The sequence below is a fragment of the Equus asinus genome, chromosome 3, assembly GCF_041296235.1.
Source record: "Equus asinus isolate D_3611 breed Donkey chromosome 3, EquAss-T2T_v2, whole genome shotgun sequence".
Lineage (NCBI taxonomy): Eukaryota > Metazoa > Chordata > Mammalia > Perissodactyla > Equidae > Equus > Equus asinus.
In genome coordinates, this window is record NC_091792.1 from 58,402,817 (window position 1) to 58,421,819 (window position 19,003).

The 19,003-nt window shown below is 37.1% G+C and overlaps 2 protein-coding genes across 6 annotated transcripts in view; one reads left to right on the forward strand and one right to left on the reverse strand.

The window, feature by feature from the left end:
- SAP30 (Sin3A associated protein 30) overlaps window positions 1-19,003 on the forward strand; it is a 79,660-nt gene that overhangs the window by 46,187 nt on the left and 14,470 nt on the right. The window lies entirely within an intron of this gene.
- SCRG1 (stimulator of chondrogenesis 1) overlaps window positions 1-19,003 on the reverse strand; it is a 117,658-nt gene that overhangs the window by 35,272 nt on the left and 63,383 nt on the right. For both annotated transcript variants that reach the window (XM_070505072.1, XM_070505071.1), the window contains one exon: window positions 2,411-2,503. The gene's annotated coding sequence lies outside the window, so the exon portion shown is untranslated. The remainder of the gene's footprint in view (window positions 1-2,410; window positions 2,504-19,003) is intronic.

A 19,003-nucleotide genomic window follows, 5' to 3' on the forward strand; every position in this document is an offset into this window, starting at 1 on the left:
GGCCTGTCCCACCACTCCTGCCAACTCCGGGCCCCTCCTGAGCAGCAGTCAGGCACTGCATTCCCCTCAGCTACCTCCTTGATCTGCTCAACTCATGCCCCAATGTCCAGATGTACCAGTCCCAGGTCCCATTACTGCCTATGCTGTAGTCATCGGATGATGTCATTTGGTGACATATGGTCTTACTTAAGCTATTTACCAACCATCAGAGGAGTATTTCTATATTTTATTGTGCAGTAACACTATGCCAGTGTGTGTTGGCTGAATATCAGCCATGCCCCACTCCCTTCTGAATCGTTCAGAAAGTGTCAAAGTCTTCTCTCACATAAGTCACAATAAGGCCATGAATGCTTTTCTTCCATCTCACAATATCTGCCATTTCTTCTTCTGTCTCTCACCTCCATAAAATGGCTCCCATATTTATGCAATGATTCCTAGAAGCAGCTACTGATTATTCTTTATCTCTTAAAGTCCCTCAAGTGGTGTAGCCCTTGCTGATGCTCCATCTCTGAGCTAAAGCAGGAGAAAATCCTCTCCATTGGCCTGAGGGGCCCATAGTTTCCCAGCCAAAGCTGCCTTATTCTCTTCCTGACTTAGCGCTTACTACAATCCTGAATGTCTGGATAACCATATCAGAAAACAACCTGAGCATCACACCACCCTCAGTTTACTGTCACCTCCCATAGTTCACCATCTTGTGGATTGAGACTGTACATTTCAAAACTCTTTCTGCCCCAGAAATTGTTCTCAACATGCCTGGGCATCAAAAGCAGCCCGTTGAGTAGGACCAAATCATGAAGACTGAAAACTCTGTAGGTGAATTTGATCTGCTTCCAGGGTTGAAAACTCTTAGGTTAGGGGTTTGTTTTGGGTCCCAAAGCAAGTACTCAATCTTCCCCTCTATTTGTCAGTCCCGCTGCTCTATCTACTCAATGCTCAATGGAGTTAATCCTTAGGAAAGTCATATACAGCTTAGGTCTTTACTCTGGTTGTTACTCTTGCCACTCTGTGAACCATTCCTATGAACAGTGATGCACAATTTCCCTTAGGTTAATTCCGTAAGTTGCATTTCAAAAAAAAAAGAGACCTGACATTACAAGGAAACCACTTTTAGTTGCTCCATTTCCTGGAGCGTACAGCTGGCAAAATGCCTGGGACAAGATGTATTCAATTCAAGTCAAAGCAGAGCTGTGTTAGGAGAAACAGATGGCCCATCTAAGGTGAAAAAATTACTTTCTTAGGGGGAAAGTCAGGGTGGTTTATTCACCTCTTCCTCTAGGAAGGTGGGAATATGTGGAGGTAAAATAAATAAAACACATTACACATGCATTCCACAGATGAACTGAATAATTGGTGCTGAACGAGGCTATTGGAAACATTCTCCCGCCTCCAAGCAGGCTAGGGGAACTTGTCACACAAGTATTAAAGTGCCCCTAGACCTTGGAAATCACTCTATCAGAAGAAGTAACAAAAATTAACACAAAATTAGAAAGGCCAACCATCAGTAACCCTCTCTGAGAGCTGGTAATGAGGGGCTGAGAAGACCGGAAATAGTTAAGATGAGCCTGGTAGAGGTTCAAGGAAATAGCTGAATATAAAACAAAGCAGTGAGAATTGTACGGTGCTCTATCTGAAGAAAAATGGGAGTAACATGGGTGGAGGTGTGGTAGATAGGTATCTGTCTTTGTTTAGAGAAGGGGAGACCAGGTGGGGAGAATTTGTTGCTGATTATCTGACACTTTCCAGAGGAGAGAGACACTTTCCCTGGGGGTTATTAGTGTTCAGATCACCTAGAAAGTACCTTCCACTCAGAAGGCTTTTCCAATACCCAGATGAAACATCCCTGAGGGTATCCATTTCTTTTGTTCTGAATCCTTGTTCAACAAGTAACATTCTGATTACGAATTTGGTCTCCCAGCTACCTTGACAATGGGTAGGACTGAGGAAACAAGTTTGAAGGTCAACGGAAAGGTTTGTTATATACCTGTTACAAGTAAATCAATTTGTGTTTTGTAGATATGTCCATCTCTTGAGAGTTTGGTTAGCATAGGCCCAGAGATACAGACAAAATCCTGGGCAACCTAATTGCGCAGCAGTACAGACAAAATCCACTGTTTGGACCTGCACAGCTGAGTGCCAGACCCCAGAATACTGTGACCACTCCTCTCCTTTGCTATCCCATGAGGTCCCACCCAAGCAGCCCTCGGTCTTCTTCCCTGACATCTGTGCCTCTCTTTAAATTCAACACAAACCATCCCAGAATATCATCTCCCTGCTTGCTTAGAGGATCATTCTAAATTATCTTCCCTGTAATGCGTTCTAGTGTCTCATAGCCCTGAATCTTAGGAAACAAGTTGCATTATCTCTAATCACACTGTGACCATATAGTTTCACCAAGTAGCAAACTTACACCTTCATTTGGTCCTTGCCGTCCTCTTCATCTTGAGAGGCCAAGCCATGGTGAGGCCACATGATGATGTACCGAGGGTCCTTCAGCAAGGGGCTGGAAAGGAAGGATGTTACGTTACCAAACACAGTTCCTACCCAGACCCCCTTGTGCCTCTTTATCAAGTAACTTGAAAGGGAGAGTAGTTTGGGTTAAAGGAAGACAGGATATAGTGTTCTCAACCACAAGAGCAGAACTAGAATGGTACTTCTGTCTGTCAGCTGCATGAGCAGCAGCCATGGGAGAGTGTAGAAATTTGTCCATTTCCGCCCCTCAGAGAGAACGTATGCTTCTATGACTTTCCCTGGCATTCTCATCCCTGACTCGTCTACCGGTGGAGCACCACCACTTTGAGTACTCTCACTGAGTTGTGTCCCTCTCAGGAAGTAAACAGGAGACACTGTGTACCCCTCACTGGATATCGCACACTTGTTTGCTGTAGTGCATTTGTCCATTGGTCTTTGCTGGCCAGTAGTTTTTCCCCATCTTCAGAATGAGATGGAAGCAGCAATGACCCCACTCTGGAAATTGTCTACTAGCCTTACATCCCAGAAATTGCCTTGTATCCCTTGAAAAGAGCAAACTATCTTCTCTTTGAAGGCAAAATAGAAATATTAATATCACACATTAATTTCTTCTTCCCCCAATTTGGAGAGTTGAAAGAAGGACTAACAATGATGGCTATTGTGAAAATTCTCTCAAAATAGTCATTTCATAAGTAAAATGAGATACATTCACTGCAACCGAGATTTATAAAGGTTCTGTGAGCTGGCAAAATGGGGTTGGCAATTCAGGATATTGGTTGCTCTCAGGGACTGTGGCTAATCTCTTGTGAAGCAAGGTTTCAGTTGAGTAGAGATTGAGTAATTAGAAAAGAGATATGTGTAACTCCTTCTTCCTCTTTATTTATTGGGGATCAGTGGATATCCTAAGTCTCAGGCTATAGGCCAGCTTAATAGATTTAATTTTTTAACATCTCGCATCATGAGAGCTCAGAATTTCTTGCATGAAGTGGCCACAGATAACCAAGGCCAATATATCTGTCTCTGTGTTGATGTCAAATTTGCCTGACAGATTCACATAAGGGCATCCTAATAGCCATTTCTTTAAAGGAAAAGAGAATTGACATTTTTGATTACTTACTCTGTAGCCACACTACCATTATTTTTCATGGCAAATCTATAAGATTGATATTATTTCCCCTATGTTATGGATGAGATTGAGACTCAGAGAGATTAAGTAGTTTGCTCGAGGTAATAGAGTACTTTAGAAAATAAAACAAACATGCTGTCTTCCGGTCAGTTTTATGCAGGAGAAGTGAGGTGATAATACTGTCGAGCTGGGTTCTCGGATTTAATCTGAGGCCTGTCTGACTCCAAAGCCACTTCTCCTTTTATTGTACCATGTTGCCACATTAACATACAAGAGGCTAGAGAAATACCACAGGATTTTTTCCTTTTTCTTTTCGTTTTTTATTTTGCTGCTCTCTATTCTTTTTCAAATTATTTTTTATTGTGGTAAAATACACATAACATACAATTTACCACTTTAACCATTTTTACGGGTGTGCTAGCCAAACCCTCAAGAAATCAACATAGCAAAGAAAATACAAATTTATTTGTAACAGGTATATAATAAACCTTTCCCGTGGTATTAAATACATTCATAATGTTCTGCAACCATTACCACCATCCATCACCATAACTTTTTTAATCTTGTAAAACTGGAACTCTATTCCCGTTAAAACAATAACTGCTCATTCCTCCCTCCCCCCCAGCCCCTGGCAACCACCATTCTACTTTCCCTCTCTATGAATCTGACTACTCTAAGTACCTCATATAATGGAATCATACAGTATTTGTCTTTTTGTAACTGCCTTATTTTAGCATAATGTGCTCAAAGTTCATGCATGTTGTGGTGTATTGTAGAATTTCCTTCATTTTTAAGGCTAATTTCCCATGTATATATGTACTACACTTGGCTTATCCATTCATTTGTTGATGGACACTTGGGTTGCTTCCACGTTTTATGGTGAATAATGCTGCTATGAACATGGGTGCACAAATATCTCTTTGAGACCTTGCTTTCAATTCTTTTGGGTATGTACCCCCAAGTAGAATCCCTGGATCATATGATAATTCTATTTTTAATTTTTTTAGGGAATGCTATACTGTTTTCCACAGTAGCTGTACCATTTTTCATCCCCACCAACAAGGCACAAGGTTTCCAATTTCTCGACATCCTCACCAACACTTGTTGCTTTGTTTCTTTGATAGTAGCTACCTTAATGGGTGTGAGGTATTACCTCATTATAATTTTGATTTGCATTTTGCTAATGACTAGTGCTGTTGAGTATCTTTTCATGTGCTTACTTGCCATTTGTATACCCTCTTTGGAGAAATGTCTATTCAAGTCACTTGCCGCTTTTTTGTTGTTATTGTTGAGGAAGATTGGCCCTGCGCTAAGATCTGCTGTCAATCCTCCCCTTTTCGCTTGAGGAAGACTGGCCCTAAGCTAACATCCATGCCAATCTTCCTCTATTTTGTATGTGGGATAAAGCCACAGTATGGCTTGATGAGCTGTGTATAGGTTTGTGCCCAGGATCCAAACCCGTGAACCCCAGTCCGCTGAAGCAGAGCATGCAAACTTAAGCGCTATGCCACCAGGCTGGCTTCACTTGATTATTTCTGATCAGGTTGTTTTTTGTGTTGTTAAGTTTTAGGAGTTCTCTAAATATTCTGGTTATTAATCCAGATATTAGTCAGATATAAGATTTGCAAATATTTTCTCCCATTGTGTGATAATAGAATATTTTTACTCTGTTAATAGTGTCTTTTGATGCACAAAATTTTTTAATTTTCATGAAGTTCAGTACGGTGTCACATCCAAGAAAACATTGCCAAATCTAATGTTGTAGAGCCTTTGACTTATGTTTTCTCCTAAGAGTTTTATTGTTTTAGGTCTTTGATCCATTTTGAGTTAATTTTTATATATAGTGTTAGGTAAGGGTCCAACTTTATTCTTTTGCATGTAGATATCCAGTTTTCCTAGCACCATTTGTTGAAAAGACTGTCCTTTCCCCTATTGAATAGTCTTGGCACCTTTGTCTAAAATCAGTTGACCATGTATGCAAGGGTTTATTTCTAGGCTCTCTATCCTATTCCCTTGGTATATATGTCTGTCTTTATGCTAGTACCATGCTGTTTTGATTTCTGTAGCTTGTAGTAAGCTTTGAAATCAGGAAGTGTGAGTTCTCCAGTTTTGTTCTTTTTCAAGATTGTTTTGGCTATTCAAGGTCCCTTGTGATCCTGTATAAATTTTAGGATGAATTTTTCTATTTCTGCAAAAATGTCACTGGGATTTTGATAGTGATTACATTTAATCTGTAGATCACTTTGGGTAGTATTGACATTTTAACAATGTTAGGTCTTTCAATCCATGAATATGGGATATGTTTCCATTTATTTATGTCTTTAATTTCTTTCAGCAGTGTTTTATAATTTTTATTGTACAAATCTTTCACCTCCTTGGTTAAGTTAATTCCTAAGTACTTTATTCTTTTTCATGTTATTTGTAAATGGAGTTGTTCTTGTAATTTCCTTTTCAGATTATTCATTGTTAGCGTATAAGAAATGCAATAATTTTTGTGAGTTGACTTCGTATCCTGCTACTTTGCTGAATTCATTTATTAGTTCTAATGGTTATGTGTGTGTGTGTTTGTGTGTGATCTTTAGTGTTTTCTACATATAAGATCATGTGATCTACAAACAGATAATTTCACTTCTTCTTTTCTAATTTGGATGCATTTTATTTCTTTTTCTTGTCTAATTGCTCTGGCTAGAACTTCCAGTACTATGTAGAGTAGAAGTGGTAAAAGTGGGCATCCTCGCCTTGTTCCTGATATTAGAGGAAAAGCTTTCAGTATTTCACCATTGAGTAGGATGTTTGCTGTGGGGTTTTCATATATGGCTTTTATTGTGTCAATGTAATTTTCCTCTATTCCTTCTAATTTTTTGAGTGTTTTTACTATGAAAGGGTGTTAAATTTTGTCAAATGCTTTTTCTGCATCAGTTGAAATGATCATGTTTCCCCCCCTTCATTCTGTTAATGTAGTGTATTACATTGGTTGACTTTTGTATGTTGAATCATCCTTGCATTCCAGGAACAAATCCCACTTGGTCATGGCACATAATCCTTTCAATATGTTGTTTAATTTGATTTGCTAGCATTTTGTTGAGGATTTTTGTATCAATGTTTATAAAGGATATTGGTCTGTAGTTTTATTTTCTTTTAGTATCTTTGTCTGGCTTTGATATGAGGGTAAGGATGGCCTCATAGAATGAATTAAGAAGTGTTCCTCCTCTTCCACTTTTTGGAAAAGTCCAAGAAGGATTGATATTAGTTCTTCTTTAAATGTTTGCTAGAATTCTTCAGTGAAGCAATCAGATCCAGGGCTTTCTTTGTCAGGAGATTTTTTATTACTGATTCACGCTATTTTAGTTATAGGTCTAGTTATAGGTCTATTAATTAGAGGTATTTAGATTTTCTATTTCTTTGTGATTTAGTCTTTATAGGTTTTGTGTTTCTAGGAATTTGTCCATTTCATCTAGGTTCTCCAATATGTTGGCATACAATTCTTCATAGTAGTCTTACATCCTTTTTAATTCTGTAGAATCAATAGTAACATCCCTACTTTCATTTTTTATTTTAGTGATTTGATTCTTCTCTCTTTTTTTCTTAGTCTGCGTAGCTAAAGTTTTGTCAATTTTGTTGATCTTTTTGAAAGCCACTTTGGTTTCATTGATTTTCTCTGTTGTTTTTCTATTCTCTATTTTGTTTATCTCTGCTCTAGTCTTTATTATTTCCTTCCTTCTGCTAGCTTTGGGTTTAGTTTGTTCTTTAATTTCTAGCTCCTCAAGTTATAAATTTAGGTTGTTTCTTTGAGATCTTTTTTGTTTTTAACATAAATGTTTACAGCTACAAATTTTCCCATTAGCACTTCTTTTTCTGTGTCCCATAAGTTTTGGCATGTCATATTTTTGCTTTCATTAGTCTCTAAGTATTTTCTAATTTCCCCTGTGATTTCTTCTTTGATCCATTGGTTGTTTAAAAATGCATTGTTTAATTTCCACAGATTTGTGAATTTTCCAGTTTTCCTTCTGTTATTGATGTCTAACTTCTACCCATTGTGGTTGGACAAGATACTTTGTATGATATCTATCTTTTAAAAATCTACTGAGACTTAATTTATGGCCTAACATATGGTCTATCCTGGGAAATATCCCATGTGCACTTGATAAGAATGTGTATGCTGTTGTCGTTGGTTAGAGTGTTCTGTATATGTCTTTTAGATCTACTTGGTCTATTGTGTTAAGTATCTATTTCCTTACTTATCTTCTGTCTGGTTGTTCTTTCCATTATTATGATAATGGATATTGAAGTCTCCAACTACTATTGTAGAGCTGTCTTTCTTCCTTCAATTCTGTCAGTTTTTACTTTGTATCGTTTGGCAGTCTGTCATTAGGTGCACAAATGTTTATAATTGTTATATCTTCTTGCTGTCTTGAAACTTTTATTAATATATAATGTCCTTCTAGATTCGTATAAACTTTTTTGATTTAAAGTCTATTTTGTCTGATATTAATATATCCACCTGTGCTCTCTTTTGATGGCTATTTGCATGGAATATCTTTTTCCACTCTTTTGCTTTCGATTTATTTGTGTCTTTGGATCTAAAGTGAGATTCTTGTAGACAACATATAACTGGGTTATGTGTTTTCATCCATTCTGCCAATCTCTTTCTTTTTATTGGAGAGTTTAATCCATTTACATTTAAAGTGATTACTGATAAGGAGAGATTTATTTCTATCATTTTGCTATTTGTTTTCTAAATGCCTTATAGCTTTTTTATCTCCTGTTTCCTGCATTACTGTTTTCATTTGTATTTAGTTGATTTTTTTGTAGTGAAATGTTAAAATTTCTTTCTCATTTCCTTTGTGTGTATTTATAGCTATTTTTTTTGTGATTACCATGCGTATTACATTTAACATCCTAAAGTTATAGCAGTATAATTTGAATTTATACCAGCCTAACTTCAACAGCATATAAAAATTCTGCTCCTTTACAGGTCTGTCTGCACTCCTTTTGGCTGTTGATATCATAAAATTACATCTTTGTACATTGTGTGCCCAAAAACATAAACTCATAGTTCTTTTGAATGTATTAGTATCTTAAATAACGTGGGAAGCAAGATTTGGAGTTACAAACCAAAGTTACAATAATACTATATTTTAGACTAATAATTGTTTTTTCCCTTTAAATGTATTAGTCTCTGAAATCATGTAGAAAACAAAAAGTGCAATTACAAACCATTGTTACAATAATTCTAGTTTTTTTTAATTATCTATATATTTACCTTTATTGAGATCTTTATTTCTCCATACAGCTTTGAGTTACTGTTGTGGCTTTGAGTGTCCTTTCATTTCACCCTGCAGGACTCCCTTGAGCATTTCTTTCAGGGCAGATCTGATGGTAACAAACTCCCTCAGCTTTTGTTTGTCTTAATTTTTCCCTCACTTTTTACTAGATATAGGATTCTTGGTTGGCAGGTTATTTTCCTTTAATGCTTTGACTATATCAGCCCACTGCCTTCTGACCTCCAAAGTTTCTGATGAAAAATCTGATGATAATCTTATTGAGGATCACTTGTATGTGACTATTTGCTTTTCTCTTGCTGCTTTCAAGATTATCTCTTTGATTTTGGCTTTTGAAAGTTTGATTATAATGTATCTTTTTGTGAGTCTCTTTGAGTTTGTCTTACTTGGAGTTTGTTGAGCTTGTTAGATGTTTGTATTCAGTCTTTAGTCAAGTTTGGGAAGTTTTCAGCCATTATTTCTTAAAATATTCTCTCTGCCCTTTTGTATTTTGTGTATGTTGACCTGCTTGATGGTGTCCCACAGATCCCTTAGCTCTGTTCACTTTTCTTCAATCTCTTTTCTTTCTGTCCCTCAGACTCAATAATTTCTATTGTTGTTTCTTCAAGTTTGCTGATTCTTTCTTCTGCCAGCTCAAATCTGTCTTTGAATCCCTCTAGTGAATTTTTTATTTTAGTTATTGTACTTTTCAGCTCCAGAATTTCTTTTTGGTTTCTTTTTAGGTTTTCTATCTCTTTACTGCTACTTCTATTTTTTCATACATTGTTTTCTTGACTTTCTCCACATCTTCCTTTAATTCTTTGAGCATCTTTAAGACAGCTATTTTGAAGTCTTAGTCTACTATTTCTGCTATCAAATCTTTTTCAGGAACAGTTTCTGTTGGTCTGTTTTTTTTCCCCTTGAATGGGCCATACTTTCCTGTTTCTTTGTATGCCTTGTGATTTGTTGTTGTTGTTGAAAACTGAATGTTTGAATATAATAATGTGGTAACTCTGGAAATCAGATTCTCCCCCTTTCCCAGGATTTGCTGTATTTTGTTATCACGTTTGTTTATTCTTTTTGTTTTTTTGATTGTGTGGGCTGTCTGTGAGCTGAGGGTTAGGCTGAGGTGTAAAATTAAGGTCTTCTTAGGTCTTTTCTGAGCCCTTCCCTGGGCATGCCCAGTCACCTTCTAATTTTCCCCATATATATAGTTGTTTTTTAATGTCTGGCTACCAAAAAGGGAAAAAGAAAAATGAGAGGGGTGAAGAAAAACATTCTGGGTCTTTAAATCTCCTAGATGTCACTTCAGCCAGATGAGGAGGGCTGTGCATTAATGGGGGGAGGTGCAACAATGGTAGCTGCCTGCCTCTTTGCACCTCTGTGATCAGAAGCAGCCATCAGTAATCAGAAGACAGACCTCTGATATTGGAGGACAGGGTCCTTTTTGCTTACCCTGGCTCCTGTATGCAGAGTGCTCCAGGAAGATGTGCACAGCTGCTCGCCTCATGACTGGGGGTGGGAAATGGGTAGCTCCTAAACTGTGCTGAGACCAGAAATTGACCAAAATTAGCTGTCCAAGTCTTCCCCCAGACATTGCAAGCCTTCAATAAATGTCCAGAATTCCGAAGTAATTACATCAGACAGATTCTGTCAGTGCAATTGTCTAGTGGGGGAGACAGATTCTTAGTGTTCCCTACTTCACCATCTTCCCAGAATCCTCCAGAATTTTACAAAATAGATTTCATTTTTTTACGAGCAGTTTTAGATTCACAGCGAAATTGAGTGAAAGATACAGAGATTTCCCATATACTCCCTGCCTGCACACATGCATGTCCCCCCCATTAGCAACAGAGAAATGCCTCAGGCTTTTAAGCACCATCAGTAAAATCATGCGTAAGAAAACTTTTTTTTGAGGACAGGCTGATTTTCATATTAGAGTACTTCAATGCTCTCCACAGCATGCAAGTCTGGCTCTTTTAGGACTAGCATTTGTGTACCTCAGGGTGGTCTCAGTACCTAACAGGGAAGAAACATGCATGACCTCTTCTCAGAATTTATAAGAAGTGCAGGAATCACAGCAATACTGCCACCCCAAAGTCATTTTGCCACTTTCTGTCAATGGCCCTAACATTTTCCTAGTTATCCAGGGAGCCATATTTCATAATGACTTATCCTACTGAAGCCTCTTTATTTAAATAGCTTCCAAGTTGTAGAAATTATGTTGCTGCAACATCTTCCCCATATCTATGCTCGCTCCCAGTACTCTATTTCAGACTCTTGTATGTGGATTCTGGTCTGTTCTGAGTCTCCTACATAATTCTACCCCTTGCCAGACATTCCTTGTTCCCATCACATAGTTATTATCTATTATCCTATTATCTCATACTTCTGCTCAAAAAGAGAGAAGCTCCCAGATTCCAAATTCAAACCCTAGAAATTGTCTGGGGCAGTCACCTAGGCTCCTAGGGTCCCCTTTCCATGCGTGAGATCCTAAGACTAGAGTACTCATTTTATGTTTTTGGATGCATTCCCTCAAACTGGTACTTTCTAAGGAACTATCAGATGCAAAAGTTCTTTATAACAATCTATAAGGAGAAAAAAATAATCTAGAACTCGTCTTCACCACAAAAAGGCCTTTGTCCTTTTCCTTTAAATGGTCGTCTAACGCCACCTGGTGTTAAAACTAAACATTGGCTCTAGGAAAAAAGCAAGAACCTACTGTAAATGTTTCATCTCAAGTTGAGGATCTTTAGCACTGAAAGGAACCTTAAAGATCACTTAGATAGCTGCCTCATTTTATAGATTAGTAATTTATCCAGGATTTAGAGAAAGAACTGGATCCATATGTCTTGAATCTTGGGGTTTTCAATTTTCCAACACGTCCCCATAGGCTCTTAAGTCTCCAAAGGAATTGGTCCAGAGTGATGCTATTTTTGGAAGAAGGCAAAAAAGAATGCTAACATTTATTGATCCCTTATTACAAACCAGTTATTGTGCTAAATGCATTTAGAAACGTGACCTCACATATTCTTCATAGGTAGTCTGTTCTTATTTCTGTTTCACAAATGGACAAAGCAGGATTCAGAAAGGTTGAGCAACTTACTACAGTTACATTGTATTATTTGTTCACAATTATTAATACCCTCCTTGCCCTTGCCATACTTCTGTGTATGGGCCAGATATATGTATTTCCCTGCCCCCACTGACTCTGGGTTTGTCCAATTTGACTTTCTTTGGTCAATGGAATGTGAATGGACTTGATATGTGCCACATGTGAGCAGAAGCCTTAAATTTTGTGGTTTGATTGAGTGCACTTCAGTCCCGACGTTCTCTGTGAGAACAAATGCCTTAGAGAGTGACTGTTCCTTCAACCCTGGCTCTTGGAATGAGACAACACGGAGCTGAGCTAAAGTCAGCTGAGCTGAACCCGTCAGAGCCACAGCTGACCCACAGTTAACCTGCAGCCCTCATGAAATGTGAGCAAGAAATAAACATTTCTTTTCAAGCTGCTGAGAATTTGGAGTTGTTTGTTGCTGCAGCAAAAGCTGACCAATACAGGGTTTGAAAGCAAATGACTGACTTCACAATTTCTCTGGAAACTTTCTGTGAAAAAGCACGCTGCTTCCAGGATGATGTCTAATTTAATTAATTTGAGAACCTTTGTGTTATGTCCTAAGTTGCTGAGGTTCTCACCATCTTCAAGTCTTTGCTTAAACCTACTCTCACTGACACTTATCCCAAGCAACCACATCAATTCTTCAGCCTCCTTCTCTGGCTCTCCCTCCTTGGTACTTTTGATTCCCTTTGCCTTGATCTGCTTTTCCTCTTATTAAAGGCACTCAATACCTCCTAAAGTCTCTATAATTAACTTATTTATCATGCTTGTAGTTTAAAGGTCTTCCTAGCTGAATTTTAAGAGAGAAGGTTTTTGTCTGTTTTGTTTACTGTCATCCCTTAAACAGTGCATGGCACATAGTAGGTCCTAAAAAAATTTGTTAAATGAATGAATGAAAATATGAAAACACTTCTGAAAGAATGGTAGCTGTTGTATTTTAAAAACATGACCAGCAGAGGTCATAGATGAGTTCTTTAAGTATTTTGAACCTGCAACTATTATGTCTGTGTTTGTACAAGATCTGTTCTCTGTGGATGTCTCAGTGATTAGTATGGATTGCCAGATGATCAACTTGGTGGTGGCAGTTAGTATAGATCATGAAAACTACTGAAAGGTAAAAATTAATAATGCCTCATATTGGTTTCCCCTGCATATATGACTTAGTCTTGGAGCCAAGCAGAAAAAAAAAAGCAAATGGAAAATAGGACCCAAGATGGGGCAGAAAGTGTTGGCTTTAAGACTTGTGTCTATTTATATAAACTGCTTGTAAGTAAAAGTTAAATTCAGTCAAACAACCAGAGAAGATAGTAAATGTTTATTTTCAACTCCCAAACTATTTGCCTAGATTAACAACACAACCTCCCAAAAGTGTGTGTGTGTGTGTGTGTGTGTGTGTATACAAACAGCCTATCAATACCAGGACACTTGATGGACTTTTTGCTCTTCTCTTTTACATAAAAAAAGTGGCAAGCCAAGAATCACAAGCCATGATCCTGCCTGAGTGTGGCTTATTCTCCCTGGCTCCATAGCTCATGCCTCAATGTCACAGTATGTAACTACATAGAGGGAGAATACAAAGGGATAATGACACTGGATCGGAAGCCAATTGTTTTCTTTAGATTGCATATTGGTTTTGATTGATTGATTAGTTCAAGGATAAACAATTGAGAAGGAAGGAAATTTGGTTTTATTAATTGCCTCCCACATCAGGCACTGTGGTAAGTACTTTCACATATTATCTCACTCACTCCCTGAAGTGAACAATGTCAAAGATAGCACCTAAACTTAGCAGAAGCACAATAATGACTGAATAAATGAATGAGTGATAAAGTGACTGTTAGGGAAAAGAACTGTTTCTTTGCTTTGTGTTGGTTTGTTTGAGGGAGTTGATTTGTTTTATTTCCTTGATAGAACTAAATCCAATTTAAACCCAGAATGTGGGTACCAGAACGAATAAAGAATCAGTGCTCTTTATTCATTACGTGTCCTTTTATTGGACACTGAAAAGTATGGATAGAATGTGGTTCCTGTCGTGAGACATAAAAGACAGGCATGGATGGAGAGCTAAGATGAATAGATGTTAATTCTGGTCCTGCTGTGAAATTGGCCTTTCCTTTAGATTCTGTACCACAAAAATAATCATTACATAATTTCTACCTTTTCTATTGTACAACATGTCATGAGATAAATATGAGATGCCATATTTGAAAGGTTTTGGGTGGCTAAATGGGAAAGCTAGTCAATAAATGGAGATTTAACAAAATTTTTTTTATGATGCCCCTTGGGGAGGAAGTATGACTAACTCACACACTCCATCCAGTAACACATGTTGCTCTTTGTCTAAATGAGTGGACGAACAAAACAGAACAATAATCTCAATACCATATACTACCTACACCCATTCTGCATTTATGGGTAGAGTGGATTTCCAGATTGAAGAAATCCATTGCATTGGAATATTAGAGATGATGGTTTTCTTGAATTTTGTGTTGGGAAGTAGCGGGATAATATAGTTTTATTCTATCATGAGGCTTGTAGCCATATAAATGCAAGGGTAGATTCTCTTAAGTGATGATTTAAAAGAGAATGTGCAAACTAGTCAAAAATATTTTTAGTTGGGGGCAGGTTGGGCAGGAGGATGGGGAAGAGTGGCCATTGGAAGAGTTCCCTCTAAGAGTTTGTGGAAGTTCATTATCACTCCAATAGAAGTAAAACAGGGCTTCTTTCTTCCTCTAGTCCCTTTTCTTCCTCTACTGTGCTTAGAGCTTTAGTTAACTATTAGGCATGTAATATATTCATTGAAAGCATAATCACCACACAGAATGTAAAGATGCCAAGTGTGCATGAACAAATTAGAAGTTCTTAGTCAAATCCAAACAAATATATACCTGATAATGGCTTTGGCTGAAATATATTTTTATATTTTATAGCATGTTCACATTTGCCAGTGGTTAACAAAGAGTAAGCTTGCCAAACTTTAATGTGGTACAAATGCCATATTCAAGGCAAAATAAGTGGACTGTTACAGGAATTGGCAAATCAAAGCATTATCAACAGCTGTGGTTTTCAAATGCTTTGTGAGACTGGAATAATAAAGCACATGTGTCTTTAGAATGGGCATTAATTTTTTAAGTATAACTTAGAATTGTTGGTAGTTTCATATGGTTTTATAGTTACAATCAACTTCTGATTAGATGTGATAATGGCCAGAAGTCAAAAATTGATCGTCTCTAATTAATTAATCAATTAAGGATTTAATTGAGAGACTGCTTTGTTCAATGTCATATACTTGGTGTCAATTGTAACCAATCACTTCACACCCGTCCCCATCCATACTTTTTCCAGAATAGCCATGAATATGTGTTAATTTGACTTTTACCTCTTTCCATTCATCACCATGAGAGGCCATATCTTTAGAAATGAAAAGGTCAAAAGGAAGGAGAATGGTCATAGAGATAATGAAGAAAAACAGTGATTCTAAATTGTTAAACAATTGACCTCTATATAATAGGATTCTATATTATGGTTCCAACTATGTGATGTCACAAACCATTTGAAAAGTGACACAAGATTGACATTTTGCTTTATCTAGTCACTTGAACGGATAAGTTTCATCATAAATATGACCATATATGACACAGATCATTATTTATCAATATCATGAGTTTTAATACTTTAAAAGGCAAATCGACTTACCATAATTACAACTCTGCACCATCAATTAAAAATTGCCTGTCAGAGATTATCTAAAGTCCAGCTTATCTATGCAGGGACAGAATTTCCTCTGTTTTATAAGGAGCCGGCTTAGAGGATCACATTTTGCCTTTGGTGCTGGTGCTGATTTCAGCTACCTTCAAGAAGACCTGAGTGATCCTGGTTTACTTCATGAAAAGATTGAGGAGAAACTGTCACAAACCTCAGGATATTAGATTGATTGGAAAGAAAAAAATAATCTGAATTATTAAAGTACTAATTGTGCACTTTAAAATAAGTGATTTCACTAATTCAAATATTCTTAATAACATACTTGATAGTTACATAGTTGATTTAATCACCAACATTGTTGCCCAGTAAAAGTCCTTTGAAGATGCTTTCAATGCAAAGACAAGACTTGATTCAAGATTTGCAAATCTAAGTTTCTATGTGGTCTAGATGTCCAAGTTGTCATTGTTCTCCTGAGGTCAATAATCTAATTGGACCCATAAATACTTTTTTAATTGAAATGAAACAATGTTTCCAAGAAGAGTCACTGAACCTTTTCAATACTTTAATCAGTCTTCCCTAATCAGTTTAGCACATTAATTTATGTAGTTGATGAAGAAAATGTTTGCTAAAAAAGCTAAATTTTAGGCAATCTGGGGAAATTATTTAAAATTTTAAATTTAGTTCAAATTATTAACAAGAAAATCTTCTATTTATATTTTCCTTTAATGTGAATAAACATTTTCACATAATATAATTCTTTTTATTTCTCTTTTGGTAAGATTTTTCTTATAATACTTTGCTGTGAATATAATACCTAAAATGGAACGTTAACACACAATTAGTTCATATTGGGGGAGACTCTTAGGGAAAATCTTGAGCAGACCACAAAAACTTTAGATATCTGAGGTCAACATAAATGGCTTATTTAGCTGTGCCATGTGGCGTTTCATACTCTTAGTATTTAGTTATTTGGTTTTATATCTCATTTCTTTTCTTTTCTTTCCTTCTTTTTTTTTTTTTTTTTTTTTGCTGAGTAAGATTTGCCCTGAGCTAACATCTGTTACCAATCCTCCTCTCTTTTGCTTGAGGAAGATTTGACCTGAGCTAACATCTGTTGCCAATCCTCCTCATTTTCGCTTGAGGAAGATTCGCCCTGAGCTAACATCTGTGCCAATCTTCTTGTTTTTTTTTTTTTTTGTATGTGGGCTGCCACCTCAGCATGGCCACCAATGAGTTGTGTAGGTCTGCGCCCAGGAATCAAACTCAGGCCCCTGAAGTGGAATGCTCCAAACTTAACCACTAGGCCATGGGGCTGGCCCCTATATCTCATTTCTTAACAAAATAAAAATTGTATCCTTTTCTCAAAGAAGCAAAACAGTGATGTAGTTTACAGGGTAACAATTCACTCTGCTACAAATAGATATCTCCATTTTGTCACTAAATAGTTTTAACATGTCACTAAAAAATTTAAAAAATATTATTAGCTGCTTCTTCCACTGACCCACAGTAGCCTCATTAAAGCAAATAATATGAACTTTGGATGTCAAGTTAGGATGCATCTGATTGGCACCAGGCATTGCTCTAAAGAGCAACTGATATAGAGCTAACCTACTGGACTATCAGTTTGCAAAGCCATTTTCTATACACACTGAGCCTAAGAAATGTGTGAAGCTCATTACATTGAGTGATTTTACAAACCAAAGCTGACAACATGATATGTAGAATTTGTCAGTCATCATCTATTTCTATTAGTTTTCCTAGTTCCTATGCCAATCATCAGAAAACAATTACATATACACTTTATGACTTCTTAGCTGACAAGACTTTGCTGCTGTGGGAATACTTGCATGGTTCTGTAACATCATTTAAAAAATTTAAGGCTGAGTAAACCCAAAAGTAAAAGTATATTTTCAAAGAAAAATACAAAAGAGTTATCAGTAAGTTGCCAATTTCAGGACCACCATTTTGACTTTTTAATTTGGTCTTAGGACATTCTTTTCATTTTCCAAAAGATTTCTCATTACTAATTGGGAGAGTTTGGTCATAAACTCAGAAGGCAACATTGTTAAAAAAAGATCACTGTATGCTTTCTTTGAGTTTTGTTCAACAGCAAAGAATTTTCTGGCTGTTTTAATTGGTAGCTGGCTTTCCAATGCAATGATGCTATTTCACTCCACTTAATATAAACCACATCCATTTCCATGTCTCTCACGCATCTACTGGATTTCTTCTTGTTTCTCCTAAGGGGGAAGTATGGTAGGCTACTGTATTTCCAAGCCTAGAATCCTTTGTGCTGTTAGAGCTCTGTACTCTTTTATCCCATTGGCTCGAGGCCCAATGAGACTCACAAGAGGACTGCATTCAGAACATTCATTCCTTAGAGCAGCATGCCTCACCCATCTTTTATCTTATATAAGCCTTGCCAGTGCCAATCCACCCCTGGAATAATCAGGTTAACCCCATTTCTTCTCCTCTTGCCTGCTGCATCCCCCTCCTCTATCCTTGCATCTTCTCCAATATTTATTGAATGTTCGCAATAGACCAGATAAACCCAGAATTTTACATGTGAAGCGAGAATGCTCCTTTAGGCCTAGCCAGCAAGACTCTTGGTGCCACTTTTATGCCATCATTCCCATGCACTGGGGGCTGGGACCCTAAGCTAAAAGTTCTCCTGGGGTAAGCTTACCAGATTAAGCAAATAAAAATACAGGAAGCCCAGTTAAATTTGAATTTAAGATAAACTATAGAAAAAAAAGTTAGTGTAAATATGTCCCAAATATTGCATAGGAGGTACTTACGTTAGAATATTATTGGTTGTTTATCTGAAATTCAATCTGGGTGGCTTAAACAATGTAAATGTATTGCCTCCCAGTTCTGGGGGCTGGAAGTTTGAAATCAAGGTGTCAGCAGAATTGATTCCTTCTGAGGACTGTGAGGGAAGAATTTACTTCAGACCTCTCTCCTTGGCTTGTAGACAGCTGCCTTCATATTCACATGGTGTTCTCACTGTATATGTGTGTCTGCGTCCAAATTTTCCCTTTTTATAAGTAAACCAGTCATATTGGACTAGGGCCCACCCTAATGCCCTCACTTTAACTTAATTACTTCTGTAAGGACCCTATCTCCAAATAAGATTACACTTTGCGGTCAGTACTGGGAGTTGGGACTCCAAAATATCTTTTTTGGGGAGACACAATTCAACTCATAATAGGTTGCTTAAGGACTTAAATATGGGAACTGAGATGAAGCACCTAACAGAAATCCTGGGCTATAGGAAATACTTAATAAATAGCAGCTGTCATAGTTATTATTAATGATTTT